The sequence below is a fragment of the Lepisosteus platostomus genome, chromosome 3 (genome assembly GCF_059453375.1).
Source record: "Lepisosteus platostomus isolate fLepPlt1 chromosome 3, fLepPlt1.hap1, whole genome shotgun sequence".
In the NCBI taxonomy this organism is placed as follows: Eukaryota; Metazoa; Chordata; class Actinopteri; order Semionotiformes; family Lepisosteidae; genus Lepisosteus; species Lepisosteus platostomus.
Window position 1 is genome coordinate 19,880,384 of NC_142613.1, and position 7,930 is coordinate 19,888,313.

The window sequence follows — 7,930 nt, forward strand, 5'->3', positions numbered from 1 at the left end:
GCATAAAGAAGACTTTGTGTACTTCGCATTTTATTTCCAGCAGAGATTCTCAAAATCTTCCAAAAAAGTTTAACAGCCGCAGCCATTTTGAAAACAGACTAGTAATACAGAAAGATAAACCTTCACCTAGTTTTGGAGGAATAACTACACTTTTTATGCAATCCTAACTAACTTATAGGAAACTATTCCACCCTCCCAAATTCGTGCCCCACCCTAGGAAAAACAAAACACACTCTGTCAGCAACTTCCCTTAAACTCAACATGCTCGTTTAAAAAGTTTCTAGTGTTCTTCACACTATCTACGCCAGTACACCAGTACAACAATTTGGTCTCTTAGCTACCATTTGCCTCGCTTACATATACACTGAACCCAGACCTTCATTGATAGGACCTGTGCTCAAGTAACCCAGGAAATCTTGTAATTGACCCTAATTATCCTGTGGCCAGTTGGGTAAGGTAACTCCAGTCTCAGAGTTCTATAGCACACAGTACATCTGAGGATAGTTACATAGTAAATGACAATATTATATCTTTGATATACCCATAATTGATGACCTTTACCGTGTCTTTACCACATATTCAATCACGTTGTCTATGTACCTTTCACAGATGTCGGAAAGGACAAACCGCGGAATGGCAGGAGAGCGAAAATACCCTATGCGTAGCGACGAGACGGGGGTTAGCCCAGGCTCAACTGTTCAGGAAATGCCGTATAGAAACCTATGCCCTCAGGTAGCAGACGTGGGGTGACCTGGTGCTAGGCGGGTCTCAGGACATCCGAACGTCAATGCTGAGCGAAGGCAAATGAAAGACCCAGAAATATATAGCCCCAGAGAGAGAAACACCGGAAGGACAGCAAAGCACCAGAAACCAGAGACAGGACAGAGAAGGATTGCCCTCTGGCTACAGAGGGCATGACGTACCCAAATACATAATCTTTTAGGCCTTTTTAGGTTACTTTGTATCTCTTTGATTGCAGACTTGTTGGCACTGTGTTGGAACTATCTACAGTACTGTATATCACTATTTCTTCTCCTAGAACATTATATCATTTATATGGAACTTTTGACCATAAAATCCATGGCGCCAGTTGTGGGAAGGTAAAGACATGACATCTTATATCTAAGCACAGTCAAAGACATGTTCCATGGGGGTTCAGCTGTAGCTTCGTAGCTGAATTTTATGGGTCATTAAGAAGAAACATGAAGGGGCATAGTTCTGATCATTGATTAGTGGGGGGTCTTTGTGTGGGAATGGGAAAATGTCATTTTCTTCTTTTTTTTCCTGTTGTGTTTTTTTAATTAAATAAAATGATTTAAAAAGTAAATGATCAGTATTCCTTTCATGGTAATTAAAATGAAGAAAGCAATTAACAATTCAATACATACAGTATATTTTAAGGAACAGATGAGTGTTAACAGATTTTTGATTCTCCAGTCCATGAAACTATAACTCCATTCCAAAGATGGATTTTAAATGAAAATGTAATTTTATTTTCAATGCTTATCTTACATCTTATATTTCTATATATTAATAGTGGTAGTATACTATACCAACATGTTTCATCTCCTGTGTTTGGCAAGGCATTGCTGGCTTGAGCGCTGGGGCCCCAGTTTCAAATTCAGACCTTTCATCTCTGTGGAGTTTGTATGTTCTCCCCGTGTTCACACAGATTTCCTCCAGGTGCTCTGGTTTCCTTCCACAGTCCAAAGACATGCTGGAACGTTAATTGGCATCAGTGATAACTGGACCTATGTGTGAGTGTGTGCGTACCTGTGTTTGTGTCTGTGTGTCTGTCCTGCGATGACTGGTGTCTTGTCCAGGATACATCTGGCCTTGCGCCCGTTGCTTGCCAGGATAGGCTCCAGCACCCCATGACCCTGAATTGAGTTAGAAAATGGATAAATGGGTGATTGGCAAGGTTATGGCACAACTATGATGATTTTTCAATATAATTTGGATCACTGAACCTTTGCAACTTCTGTCAAGGTCTGTCAAGAAACTTTAATTCTCTTATTCTACTATTAAGATTCTCCAAAAGCAGCCTCTGCCTTATTATGTCAATGGTCTTTTTTTCAAAAAGGGCAGCAGTTCTAATGAAAATGGTGCTAAAACCTACAGTATTTTGCCATGGAATGCAAAGGTTTACAGAAATAAATATGTCTTATAATAAAATGATTTATTATTAGACATAATGTATATAAAAAACAAGTATTTCAACTTACTGACAGTTCTCAGATGGTAGTTAGAGATCCTATGACTAATACATATTTATAAGTAATGGTTAATTCCTTACTGGAAAGTAAAAACTGTGTTCTTCTTTTCCAGTCAACACATGCTGACACAGCTATGCACTTGAACCTCACTCATAGATATTGTGACTCAGGTGAGGGCACAGATAGAGAATTTATGCTGAGTTGTACCCACGCTGTCAAAACGGTTCTGGCTTCATGATTTAAATGATGGTTTAAGGAAGACAAGAAAGTCTCTTTATATTGGAGCAAACATCTCATTGTAAGCACCACTAATGCCTGATTTCATGTCAGAGGAAGCTGAGTATTCTGTTACACTGGAATGAGAGAGCAAGCTGAAAGAGAAAGACAGAGCTGTGCAGAGCCAACCTCAGATACACAACAGTTGAACCAAACAGCCATGGTTGCCATGGGTTTTTTGACCATTTAAAAGTTATTCATGCTGTGGTGGGTCCAATATTGAACACTCCTTCCCAGCAAAATCAAAGATGGTTTCCAAATACATAGATTTTTACAAAAAAAAATAATTTACCTATTTTCTTATTTACCAATACATCTCCGGAAGCTTTCTGTTTCTCTCTGGTGTGGATCACTCCACTATCCCATTCTGTAGATGCCCCACAGGAGTCGGAATACTTTGTATGTTTTGTAAGTGTACTAAGAAACTGTACACATATAGTCCAAAACAAAAAATGTGATTGATGAAGACTATGAAAGACTGAGCCAGAATTTAAGAGAAGTAGAATGTAATAAGGTGGATATGGAATACATGGAGAATCGATAACAACAGCATAAACATACTCTTATTTTGCTTGAAGTTACAATCATTTATTTCAAATAAATACAAGGCAGAATGCAGAGGTCTAAATTGGTAAATGAATAAATCAATAAAAATATAAAGAGAAAGAAAGCAAGTTAATAAACAGCTGGATTAGTGCTTTCCAAAAGCAGAGTTAGAGATAGCTGCCTTGAAGTACAGTGTGGTGCCCCCTCTCAAGCAAATGGACTTTAGAAGCTGTAATGAAAATGGGACCCAAGAGACTTGTTATACCAAATACCAAATATATTACCACATAGAAGGCATGGCACCAATAGCTTTTAAAACTGTTGCAGTCGCGCCAGTGCCTACAAAATCTGACTTGGAATAATCTGCTTAAATATTTGGCCAATATCTAACTTGTTTTTCCTTGTGAACATATCATGACATGCTGTAATGGGAAAAATGACTCATATATTGATGTTTTTAAGGACTGATTGCTCTCGCTGTACTTGCAAGAGCCTTTAAAATTACACTTTAGTCACTATACGTTCAGCATTTGGCTGCTAGAATCCTGACAATTGATCACATTACTCCTTTTTGGATTCTTAAAATCCCTCTGCTTACTATCAAGTATCTACATAGCATGATGCCCTAGTATTTAGCTGTTACAGTACAGTATATTATCTTGGTTCTGTCCTCCACATTACATTAATTCAGCTGATTCTACTTTACTATGTAAAAGTTATTTGCAATGAACCTAGCATCTTAATTTAACTCAATGTTAGTCTGTAGACTAAGAGTTTGTCAACCCAAAATAGCAGATTATATTAAAGTATACTAAAACAATGGAATATGTTAGTCTAATCCTTGATTTTTAGGATGAGGAGTTTTAGCATTATACTTAGTTGAACAAATGAGAGAAATCCCAAAATATACGCACAATTCTTATACAGCTATTAATAACTAATAATTCATGTACTGTGGCAAAATTGTAGATATGAAATTAAATTAATATTGTTACTCTGATATGTTTTCATTGTCATGTTTTTCTAAATAGGCTACTACAACAATATCCATTGATACCTTGCAGCCTGGTATTGATGCTCACATACAGTACTGTAGCTTCTCTGCCTAACCTTTTTAAAAGCATCTGATGCTTCTTTCACAAATAACACTGTAACTAAGAAACGGCACTGCTTGTGACATAAACAGGAAAAATATTATCTGCATCACTGTTCGTATACTCACTTTAGGGCTAATCAGAGTCAATAAATCATGTACAAAGTTCTGAGCATGTCACTATGACAAAAAAAACTAGTACTGTATGCTCCAGGACGATTGTAATATTATGTACTATAAACATAGTATACTTTATATTAATATATGATTCTGTGGGGAGAAAATACATCATAATAAATACATTTAGGCCTATGCAGATGCCAGAAGAAAATTCACGCAAACACCCCTGAAACAGTTATAATGTTTTGCAGAGTCTTAGGAAGAAGGTCTGTCACCATACTTAGGATGGTCATATGTGTATTTTAATAGTAAATAGAACCAAGAGGGAGAGAGATAGTGCAGAGATACAGTGAAACTGGGAGCATTCAGCTGGCAGGAATTAGCACATCTGTACCCTGACAGACCCTTCATCATTTTGAAAAAAATGCATACAGAGAAAAAGTAAAATTTAATAAGAACATTTTTCTTTGGAAAGGAAGGAAGACTTAAATGTGTCTTCTAGGTGAGGTTTAGTGAAAGCCCTTTCAAACAAAAGTATAAAGTACTCAAACAGCAAAAAATTTGTTAAAACAATTTAAAGAAAAATGAAGAGATTACATGGGTGTAAGTGTAACAGAATGTTTGGCTTCTAAATTATTTGTTTATGCTTTTTTGTTCAAGATGAGATCTCCTCTAACTGACTAACTTGTTAGATTTTTTTCTATTCTATGCAGTGAATACTCTTATTGGCCTAATTTTCTTACTTCCCCCCCAAAACAAATCAAAATGTAATCCAATTCTTCACATAGCCTGTACAGGGACATTTATCATAAATAAAAGCAAATGACATACAATGTTGTGATAGGTTTTCAGCCCCTTCCAATGATTTACCATTTGCCTTTGCAACCCTCCTAAATTTTCTAAAGTTAATTGCACTATTCAAGCATGCAGAGTTGGAAGAGATTTAACCAAAATGTATCGAAGCTACAATTGTTGCCAAAGATGCCTCCACCAAGTATACTGGAAGTGAATACTTAGTTCAGTTTGTTTTTGATTTGTCTTTACAGTTCTTACTGGCTTTAAACTTCTTTCACCTGTACAAGAGCTCAGTCTGAACATTCAAGATTCTATTCTAAAACATTCAGTTAAATAATTTGTATATATCATTTGTAATGCAACAATGAGACATTTTTTATGATGGGGTGAATACTTTTGCAAGGCACTGCATGGAAAGAAACTAAAATTTGTATTGTAATTAACAGAATTTATTTGTTTTCAATGCCTCTCAATACCTAAATATATAGATTCAGAATGTATTTTTCCCTTTTAGGGCAGCATAGTGGTTTGGTAGTTACCACTGTCCCCTCACAGCTTTTGGACAGTGGGTTTAATTATACAAAAACAGTGCCTTAAGCTTTGCACTTCAAATAGCTTTGATACATCACATCCATTCCAGCAGTCTTCCATACCTGAGAATAGCATGGCACAGTGATATTCCAGATGAAAGTGTCCGTGAGGTTGTCATCTTACAAAACATCTATACAGTATAAACATGCAGCTCCATAATAGGTTTTGACATTAAGGCACTGATAAAAGCATGGGACAATACAGCATTCACAGGCAGTAATTTCTGTTTGAAACATAAAAATGTTGTAGCACTTAAGTGCTGGTAGGTTCTGAAGAATGACAAGATATTAGGCAAGGACAATGATCGCTCAAAATTCTGTCTTCAGTTAGTACACACCTGCAGGAATATAAACTCCTATTCAGATTCAAAGAACAGAGTATCACAGATTGGCCCTAGATCCAGCAAAGCACACAGTGTCAAATGGTACACAACAACAAAACAGTGCCAGTCAAGGAAGTGACATAAGAAATAAAGAACTTTCTAATCTATCTCTGCCATCTGGTGGACAATTTTGCTAAGTCACAAGGCAATTTGAAATATAACAGGGATGCCACAGCTTCCTATATTGTTGCCATAACATCTCACAACACAGGTTAGAAATCTGTTGTCCAGTACTCTGCTCTGCAAACAGGACGATAAAAGGATTTGATTTCTAAAAGAACAGTTTATTTTTCTTCAGAAATGAAAAAATAATAAGAAAAAAGGATTGTGAAACAAAATCCAAAAAGGAAGGAACATTTGGAGGAAAGGTCCATTCAACCACTACAAAAAAAGCGCTTCCAAGAAAGACCAAATAGAAAGTTGTTTTGCGTACTCTGGAAAAAGAAAAATGTTTCTCTCAGTGATGATGAATTTCTCGATCCCATCCTTGACGGACTGCCTGTTACAGATTGTGTTTTCACTCATTTAACAAGCAACAATGGCCAAAAATGGACATACCTTCTCTTTACCATTTAAACCAGGTGTGTCAAACTCCTGCAGGGTTTGACACAAACTCCTGGAGGGTCTAGTGTCTTCAGTTCCACTTGAGCTCCCATTTACACAGTTGATATAATTATCAATTGACTGCATAACTGTAGTACTTTTAACCTGGTACTGAGGTGTTTTATAGGTCACACTGAATGTAATAATTGATTAACTGCGTAACTGTAGTAGCTTTAACCTGGATCTGAGATATAGATAGGTTACACTCTCTTGTCTGATGTTTTGAGTAACAGTAAAATACCTAAGTAAACAGATTATTATTCTGTACATGTGTAGGTTGGAAAATAATTTGTTTATTTAACAACACAGAATGACATAGAAGCTTTAAGACACTAGATCTCCTGTGACTGTGTTTTCCACCCAATTATTTAACGTGCAGTGCACTGTTCAACTCAATTATTTCAATTATTCTTAGTCTCATTTCAATTCAACTGCTCTCTCCATCAAACATCAGATCTTCACTTACAACCACTATCATCTCCTGATCACTAATGTCTCCTGCCTGATCCTTTTTGGCCAGGGATACTTCTTTATAACCTAAACTGCTATGTTATTTATCATATCCAAACACATCAGCAGCCAAAGTGTTGTTTTTTTTTTCCTCATTTGTTTTGCCCTCAAGGGCATGCCCATGTGTCTGTAGATGGTAAGACAGAAGCTGAACTCTGGATTCCACCTGTGCCATCTAGACCGTTCTCCTTCAGGTGTGGGGAAGAAATATGAGGCTATCTTGCCAAGCAATGCCTTCTCCCCTCCAGGTGCTCAATAAGGCTTTTCAGTTTCTTAACACTGTTTTACTCTTGTGAAACCCGAGTGCTATATTTACTCTCTTTTTCCAAACAACCACTTTATCACTGTCTTGATAGGGTAAATATTTATATATGAAAATGAACACACCAAAGCTAAATTATATTTTGCTGATACTACCAATTGGAATTCCAATAAAATATAAGGAAAATAAAACATAAGAATGAAATAGGTTTTGAGTACATTTTGCCTGATGAAGCATTTGATTTTATAATCTGAATGGTGCGCTTTAGAAATTCACTTCAGTTACAATGTAAATTCCCCATAAAAATAAAAAGGTGAAAATACATTTTATTTAAAAATCTACAAAAGTGTTAATTCATATTTCAGTTAGTAACAGATTCTGTAAGAAAATAAATATTAAAAACAACATAATTCAATGTACACGCAATTGTTTTAAGATTAACAAATGAGGGGCGCTTTTATCACAACATTACGGTAATACTTCACAGCATATTCCGGTATGTGTTTTCCTTCCTGTGACATAGGGCTCCCATATAG